Raw genomic sequence first — 8,957 nt, forward strand, 5'->3', positions numbered from 1 at the left:
TTCTATAACATGTTTAGTCAACAACTGCTGGATTCTGATCTATAACAAAATACTTAAATATTTTCTAGAAATGATTGATCACTTGTTTCTTTTCTGTAGGGGGTAAAATTCCATTTTTTTCACTTTGCTAAACAGACTAAAATGTTTCAGCTAATAAAAAACAACTCAGAAAAACTCCTAAGACCATAGTGTTAAAAGAATAGATAAAGTGATGTGACCCACTTAAATTATAAAAAAGATTCATTCCTATAATCCAAGCACTTGGGAGGTCAAGGAATGAAGAGCAGAAACTCAAGGTTATTCTCAGCGACTTAGTGAATTTGAGACTAGCCTGGGCTATAAAAGATAGGTTCCAAAACACACACACACACACACACACACACACACACACACACACACACGAAAAGAACGCTGAGCATAAAGGCACAAATCTTTAATGACAGCACTCAGGAGGCAGAAGCAGGCAGATTGAGTTTAAGACCAGCCTGATCTACACTGTTGAGTTCCAGGTCAATTAGTTACATAGTTAAACTTTGTCTCAAAAACACAATCTCACATTCTTTCTATAATCCAAACAGCTGCTACTCTTCCTTAATTCTAGAGCAATTTCCTCATTCAAATAGCTAGCTGAGAATTGGGGAATGGGTCTCAGCTAGTGGAGTGCTTGTCTAGCATGCATGAAGCCCTGAGTTTGATTCCTGGTGTGACAAAAAACAAGCAGTTGTGAGAATTCCAGCATATTCAAGGGCAGCCTAGACTATAGAGACCCTACCTCAAAATAAGTAAAACAACAACAAAGAAAAACACAAAAAGGAAAAATTAAACAAGCTGACTGGGCCAGGTATGGAGATTTGTACCCAAATTCCTGCTCTTAAGAGGCCAGAGCAGGACTGCCATGAGTTTAAGATGAGCTTGGTCTACATAGTGAGACCCTGTCTAAAACAAACAAACCCAAAGGAAACCAACAAAAAATTAAAAAGTTAGTTGGCCTATACTTCTCTCTAGTCCTGCTTACCCCTGTGCTTGCGCTCGCACACTCTCTCTGTCCATCCATTAGGTAACAACTAGACATGCCACTCTGAAATCATCCATCTTAGGAACCCCAAGGAAATTTAGGCTTAAGCAGTCATAATTCTTTTTTCAAGATTTATTTATTATGTTTACAGTGTTCTGCCTGTATGTATCCCTGCAGATGAGAAGAGGGCACCAGACCTCATTATAGATGGTAGTGAGCCACCATGTGGTTGCTGGGAATCAAACTCAAGACCTCTGGAAGACTAGCCAGTGCTCTTAACCTCTGAGCCATCTCTCCAGCCCAGCAGTCATTATTCTTGTACAAGACACGTGGCCCTAGTCACTCACTCAGTGAATTATGATTCAGACAGCATCTTTCTACATAGCCCTGTTATTCTGGGACTTACTATGTAAACCAAGCTGGCCTTGAACTCAGAGAGAGATCCACCAGCCTCTGTTTCCCAAGTACTGGGATTAAGGTTGTGCACAACCACATGTGGCTTGTAGTTTTAAAGCACGCAGTACAAGCATTATTAGTTACTGTCTGAAAATGCTAAGGTCTTAACAAATTAAATGGCAAATCACATCAGATTTGCCATAAGTTTCTGCAATTATATATTCACACACAAATTACTATAAATATTATAAACAGTTAATATGTTGGAGACATCTTCTGAACTAGGTGTCACAGTAAATGGGTTTATACAGTCTTTCAATTAATCCTCACAATGACTCAATGAAGGAGCAGGAAGAGAGAACTAACTATAGTCCCAAGTATTTTAGGACACTCAGAGAACACAGGTCCAAAACCATGACTACTGCCTTAATCAGGATCCTTTGACCAGCTCTTAGCCATCTTAATTGCCCTTCAGAAGATAATTTTCCTTAATGTAAAGTCTAAAAAAACCAAACTCAAGCAGATAATCTCAAAAGTCCTTCATACCCTGAAATGTTATTTTGTCAACTGTGTTTCAATGAAAGAAATGGTCTTATTTCTTTTATACTCCAATGTTTAATCAGTTCAAATCTTGTGATTCTACTTGAGGACACTATTAAAAAACAAAGACAAGCGGAGCACAGTGTAATACCAGCACTTGAAGGCTGAGGCAGGGAAATCACCATGCGTTCTAGGAAACTCTGGGCTACAGAATGAGATCCTTTCTCAACAAACAAACAAACAAACAAACAAACCAACCATCTTGTAAATATGATTGCTAAATCTAACTTCAAATGACAATGACAGAGAGAATAAGTTACAATTCTGAGTGAGCTGAACTGTAAGAGAACAGATAAGACACTACCAACTTAATAGTGATGCTGTCAAAGTGATCCAGTACTAGAATCAGCATTTTAGCAGGTTATCTAGTCCCTCCATATTGCATCTAAGGACAAGAACAGAATATTTAAACATCAAGGGCTTAAGAGATGGCTCAGCTGTTAAGAGCACTTGGATTAAGAGGACTCCAGTTCAATTTTCAGCCCCTACATGGAGGCATACAACCATCTAGAACTCTCTCCAGTTCCAACAGAACCAATGCCCTCTTCTGGTCCCCATGGGCACTAGACAGACGTGCAGGCAACACACTCACACACACCTTAAATATCAAGCACTAGGGATAAGTTCTACTGTATATAATTATTCTACAAATAATCTTTGCTACCATTGTTCTCTAGAAAACCACCCCACCATCCTGAAATAAAGCTAGAAAAAGCCATTGTAAAGTTTTCTGTTGTTGCTGTAACAAATTACTACAAAGCAACACAAATTATACCAGTTTCTGCAAGTCAGAGGCAGAGTGGGCTTAGCTGGGTCTTGTTGAGTGTCCAACTAGGCCAAACACAAATATCAATGAACTGTTTTTCTGACTGGAAGCTCTGGGTGGAATCTGCTCCCTGCTCATTCAGGTTGTTGGTCTAATTTCCTATGGCTGTAGGACTGGAGATCTGGCCCTTCTGATGGCTGGGGCTCTCTGCTGCACAAGACAATGCTGTATTCATAATTTCCCTGTTGCCAGCTCCCAGAATGGCAGGATAGGATCTCTAAATCCACTCAAAATCCTATGCTTTAAAAAAAAAAAAAAAAAGTCTATGTACTCCTGGCTGGCCTTAAACTCATAGATTCACGTGTTTTCCTTCTGGAATGCAGGAATTAAGGGCATGAACTTCTACATTCATCAGGTTCTTCACTTTTTAAGGACCCATGGACTAGACTAAAGCTCCAGAATACTCCTTTAAGTCCCTTAAAAGTCCCACATCAGCAATTCTCAACCCATGGGTTATGTCCCCCTTGAGGACTGAACAACCCCTTCAGAGGGGTCACATATCAGATATTCACATTATGAGTCATAACAGCAGCAAAGTTACAGTTATGAAGTAGCAATGAAAATAATTTTATGGTTGGGGGTCACCACAACACGAGGAACTATATTCAAGGGTTGCAGCATTAGTAAGACTGAGAACCACTGCCCTAGATAGTCTTCCTTCTGTCACCTAACAATATTCTAGGGACTAGGGTACCAACATTTTGGTGGGCTCACTGTCTACTATAGTCCAATCTCCAGCCTCCAAAGATTTACATTCCCCCACCCACAAAACACATTCATCCTATACTGAGTCCCCAAAAATCTCAAACCACTACATCATCAATCAACCCGAAGTCCAAAAGTCTCATCTAATACTTCCAGGCTTAAAAAAAAAAAACCTAAATGTCAGTCAGGAGTGTTGGTATACGCTATAATGCCAGCATTTGGGAGGCAGAGACAGGTGGTCTTGTAAGCCAATGTGTTTCAGGCTAGCAATGGATATGTGAAAAAATCCTACCTCACAACAACAACAACAACAAAAAAAAAATCAACAACAAAATCTCATCATTTAATTTAGGTATAAGATGTTCTGGGTTACAAAAAACTAACTAAGACATTTGGGACACAAATATAAGAAGAAATACACCCAAAGAAACTCCAAAATCCACTCCATTTCCTATGCAAAGAAAAGCCTCTGTTGCTTTTGTGTTCCAATCCTCTAAGCTCTTGGCTCCACTTGAGAGGTGTGAGCTGATGCACACCCCTCTATATGGAAAGAAGCACTAGTTCAACAATCATCCCGAATTTTTCCCTACTTCTTCCAGTGGACACTAGCATTGTTCCTATAGGCATAAAATTATCAAGAATGTAATAAGGCTTTCATTAATTTCACTCCCTTACAAAGATATTCACAATTAAAGGTTCACCTTTATCATTTTACTAGAATATCCAAGCTTAAAAAAAAAAAAAAAATCAAGCTGGATGGTGGTGGCACAAACCTTTAGTCTCAGCACTTGAGGTAGAAGCAGGCAGACTTCTGTGAGTTCAAGACCAGCCTGGTCTACAAGAACTACTTCCAGGCCAGGCTCCAAAGCTACCCAGAAAAGCCCTATCTTGGCCCCTGCCCCCACACACACAAAAAAATCTAAGTTTATTTGCAAATAAACTTGTAAACTCTGCCTTCCACAAAAGTACAAGATACAATTTCTGCTCAGCTCTTGTCAAGGTGTAATTCACTCCTATCTCAGTCTTCACTAGTGAAGTCATTAACATCCACATTCCTACTAACAATCTGTTCTAGGTCTTTTCTATCATACTCTTCAAAATTCTTCCAGCCTCCACCCACTACCACTTCTATGTTTAGGTAACAGTACACCCTACTCCTGGTACCAAAATCTATTCTAGTGTTCTGCTACCATATTACCATTGATGTGGTGACTTACATCATCACAAACTGGCCTAGAGAGATGGCTCAGCTGTTAAAGGCTAGGCTCACAACCAAAAAACATCATCATAAACTTGTTATGTTATATTTTCTATGGATTATAAATTGGGTAAGCCTGGCTAGGTCAGGGGCTCAAGGCCAAAATAAAGTTATCTGCAAAGCCATTTTGCTTGCTGAGAACTCTGGAGAGGATTCTACTTTTAAGTCCATTAGTATGTTAGCATTTAGTTTCTTGTGGTTGTAGGACTGAGGTCTCCATTTCCTTACTGTCAGATACTAGAGGCTATCCACATTCCTTCCCATATTCTCTTTGCAACCTTCTCTAAATGCACCTAATACAGTCCCTTTCATACTTTAAATGTCTGATTTTCCCATCCACCATCTAATCCAGCTAGAAAAAGTACTCTGATTTTAAGTGCTCTTGTAATCAATCTGTGACTAAGCCAGGATCCATATTAATTTCCTATTTTAAGATTCTGAGGGAGGGGGCTTGAGAGATGGCTCAGAGGTCCTGAGTCCAATTCCCAGCAAACACATGGTGGCTCACAACCATTTGTAATGAGGTCTGGTGCCTTCTCCTGGCCTGCAGGAATACATGCAGACAGAACACTGTATACATAATAAATAAATAATCTAAAAAAAAAATAGCTGGGCCCTGGTGGCAAAGGCCTTTTATCCCAGCACTGGGGAGGCAGAGACAGGAGGATCTCTGTGATTTTGGGGGTTGAAGAGGTGGCTCTGTGGGTACTGCTCTTCCATAGGACCTAAGTTCCATTCCTAGCACCCCTGCCCCAACAAGGCAGTTTACAACAGCTTGTAACTCTAACTCCAGGGGACTCAAAACCTTTGGGTACCCACATGCATATAATTTAAAATAAAACCTTTCAGTCTTAACATTAACTATACCTGCAAAGTTCTTTTCTACTATATAACAGTATTTTTACAGATAGTGTATATCAAAACATGGGCACACAACAGTAGAGTATCACCTGCCCCATGTTAAGGCTTTAAATTCAATTTCTTTTCCCTCTTTCTCCCCCTCCCCCTTTTTTTCCATCCCAAGACAAGGTTTCTCTGTGTAGCACTGACTATCCAAGAACTCACTTTATACACCAGACTGGCTTTAAACTCAAGAGAACCGTCTGCTCTGCCACCCAAATGCTGGGATTAAAGGCATGTACCACCACTACCTGGTTTAAATCCAATTTCTAAGAACGTCTTCCGTGTCTTTAAGTGACTGTAAGATGTAAAAATGTTATGTTGAGAACTGGGGAGGTACCATGTTGGTAAAGTGTTTGCTATAAAAGCATAAAGACCTAAATTCAATCCTCAGCATCAACATAAGAAGTTAGGTACAGAAATCCCAGCATAGATAGAAGGTAGAAACATGAGGATCCTTGGGGTTGGCTGGACAGCTTGTCCAGCTAAATCATGGAATTCCAGATTTAGTGAAATACTGTCTCTGTAAAATAAAATGCTGGGTGGTGGCACACACCTTTAATGCTAGTGCTCGGGAGGCAGAGGCAGGCAGATCTCCAAGTTCAAGGCCAGCCTGGTCTACAGAGAGTTCCAGGACAGCCAAAGCTACACAGAGCAACCCAGTCTTGAAAACAAAACAATAAATAAATAAATAAATAAACAAACAAACAAAAAGGAAAGCAAAGAATAAGGTAGACATAGCCTAGCAGCTAAGAATGAGTATTGCTCTTGTAGAGGATGAAAGTTCAATTCCCACCACCCATGCTAGACAGCTCAAAAATTCCAGCGTCAAAGTTTCCAATCCTCTTCTGGCCTCCTTGGCCACCAGGACTCATGTGCACACACATATCATATCCCCATACAGATATAGACAGATTTTTGTGTTTTTGGAGACAGGGTTTCTCTGTGTAGCCCTAGCCCTGGCTACCCTAAAACTAGATCTGTAAACCAGGCAGTCCTCAAATTCAGAGATCTGCTTGTCTCTGCCTCCTCAGTGCTGACCAAGAAGCTGGATGTGTTAATTACTTTACTTTTGCAGGCTGAGGCAGGAGAACCCAAGACCATCCTGGGCTACAGAATGAGACCTTGTTTCAAAATACAAAAGCAAGCAGACAGCAACAAAGAGTGGGAGAATCAAAAGCACTTCCTGGAAATGTTACCACCTACTTCATTAAGTCCCAACTTCCAGGTAACCCAGAAGCTGGTCCACCATTCCTCCCTGAGTACTTGACTTTCTGTTCTTGCTTTCCATTAAAAGCCAAAATAAAGCAGGTATAGTGTGCTTAGTTTGTTTCAAAGAAAAGTTGCCAAAGAGTAACCTAACTTTGCAACTATTAATAATACCAATCTAAGTAAATATCCAACCCTTTCCTTCTTTCTTGAAGTTACACATCCTCCTCCAATAACAAACTAAAGCCAAATATTTCAAAATCAAGGATGGACAAACTTGCCCTGGTAGGACTGCTGCAGGTGAACTTTTCAATATAGGGAAGTTAGTATTTGTCCTGGACTTTTAGCCTCAGGTCTACTAAACAATTATAATCAACTGATGTGTAATAACTACAAACATGATTGCTGAAGTGATCCCTAACAATAAACTGTACTCTGATGGAAGAAATTCCAAACATATTAACTAGTCCCTTTAGTAACAAGTCAGGTCTACTGAGCACTTACTGCTACATAGTCTAGTAAATGCTTGATACAAACTATCTCAGGCACTCTTCAACATAAACTTACAAGCTAGGAGATACCACCTTCTTACAAGTAGGAAAACAAAGCTTACAGAGTTTAGGTCACACAGCTAAGTTCTGATATTTGAGAACCTGGGGGAAGTGTAGTTCATTGCCACTGGCCTGTATGGCCAGTTATTTGACAAAATGAAGTCTTCAACAACTGGGGCGCGGGGTGAGGGGGTGGTGGTGTAGCTTCCCTTCCTACTTGGTTTTCACTTTTTCTCCTCTAGGCTCTTTCCAAAAGAATTTACCAGTTACAAGAGAATCAATTCTTCCCCAAATAACCTGTCAACTTTTCAGAACACTTTCTTCCTCCCAAAAGCAAAGACTAGGCGGCGATTCTCCCAACTCTGACTTTGCTTCCCCAAAACAAACTCCAAAAGTTTCACCCATCACCAGTCTAATCTAGATCTGTTCCAACACTGCAAAAATCAAAGAAACAAATTCGAAAGTACTCTTCTTTCAAAAGGTCACTGACATGTAAACTCTTAACCAACCTTGCTCCTTCTACACACCTCTCCTCCTCCACCTAGGCTGCCAAGCCCAAATCCATCCGCTCGCCCCCAATTCATGCTTCCCTCGCCCTTCTACACCAACAACCCCGCCCTGAGCCCCCTCCACCTTACACCAGGTCAGCAGGTAGTAAGTTCAGCCCCGCCCAGAGGAACCATAGGGAGGCCCCTCTCTCTGCTGTCCCGCGCGGCGTTAGGGATCCACGCCACTCAGCCCAGGAGGCCCCAATCCCTCCGTGCGCTTCCACAGCACCCGCGCGCGCCCCCCAGCTCCCTTCCCCCTTCCGCCACCCCACCTCCAAGTTGTCCCTTAGTCTCCGCCCAGTCCAGCCTCACTCCTGCAAGATCCAGGAGTCTGACAGCCAGCTCCCCACCCTCACGCCGGCCGATCCCTCCGCCTCACTCTGCGCCCTGCGGGGCGGCCGCGAGCGTCCGGGATGGACTGCAGGGGCCTCGGCTGCTGTGTGCGGCGAGGGGGGCAGGGGAAGGCGACAGGCCGCCTGGGAGGTTGAGAGCGTGCAAGGCGGCCTCGCCCTGCCGCCTTGGCCTGGGCGCACCCGCGCGCCCCGATGACCTCGGCCCGCGGCTCCCACGGTACCTGCGGTGGAAGCGGCAGCGGCAGGAGCCGCGCTCTCCTCTCCTCACACAGACAATATGGCGGCGGCGGAGGAGGAGACTCACGGCTCGGCCGCCAGCCGCAGGGACCAGAGCGAGGCTATAGCCGCCAATGCCGGAAGCGGAAGCCCCCTCCCACCAGAGGCGGGGCGGAGCCGGAAAGGGTGGAGCCTCCCAGCTCTCGGAGGGTACAGCCATGCCGGTTGCCCTTAGTCGTCCGGGGACGTTCGGTAATGGACTGGGGAGATGAACTGGGAATTCTCATCGTAAAGCAGACTCGTAAAGCTTAGTACTGAGAATTCTAAAGAGAAGCTCATTTCAGTCAGAACCTGTAATAGGTGGCTAGACCAAACATGAG

General features: G+C 43.0%; 1 protein-coding gene across 1 annotated transcript in view; it reads right to left on the reverse strand.

Moving 5' to 3' along the window:
- Csnk2a1 (casein kinase 2 alpha 1) overlaps positions 1-8,715 on the reverse strand; it is a 48,339-nt gene extending 39,624 nt beyond the window's left edge. Inside the window, exon 1 of the mRNA XM_051193633.1 lies at positions 8,583-8,715. The gene's annotated coding sequence lies outside the window, so the exon portion shown is untranslated. The remainder of the gene's footprint in view (positions 1-8,582) is intronic.
- Between the last annotated feature and the right edge of the window lie 242 nt (positions 8,716-8,957).

This window comes from Phodopus roborovskii, unplaced genomic scaffold (assembly GCF_943737965.1).
Source record: "Phodopus roborovskii unplaced genomic scaffold, PHOROB, whole genome shotgun sequence".
Taxonomy (NCBI): domain Eukaryota; kingdom Metazoa; phylum Chordata; class Mammalia; order Rodentia; family Cricetidae; genus Phodopus; species Phodopus roborovskii.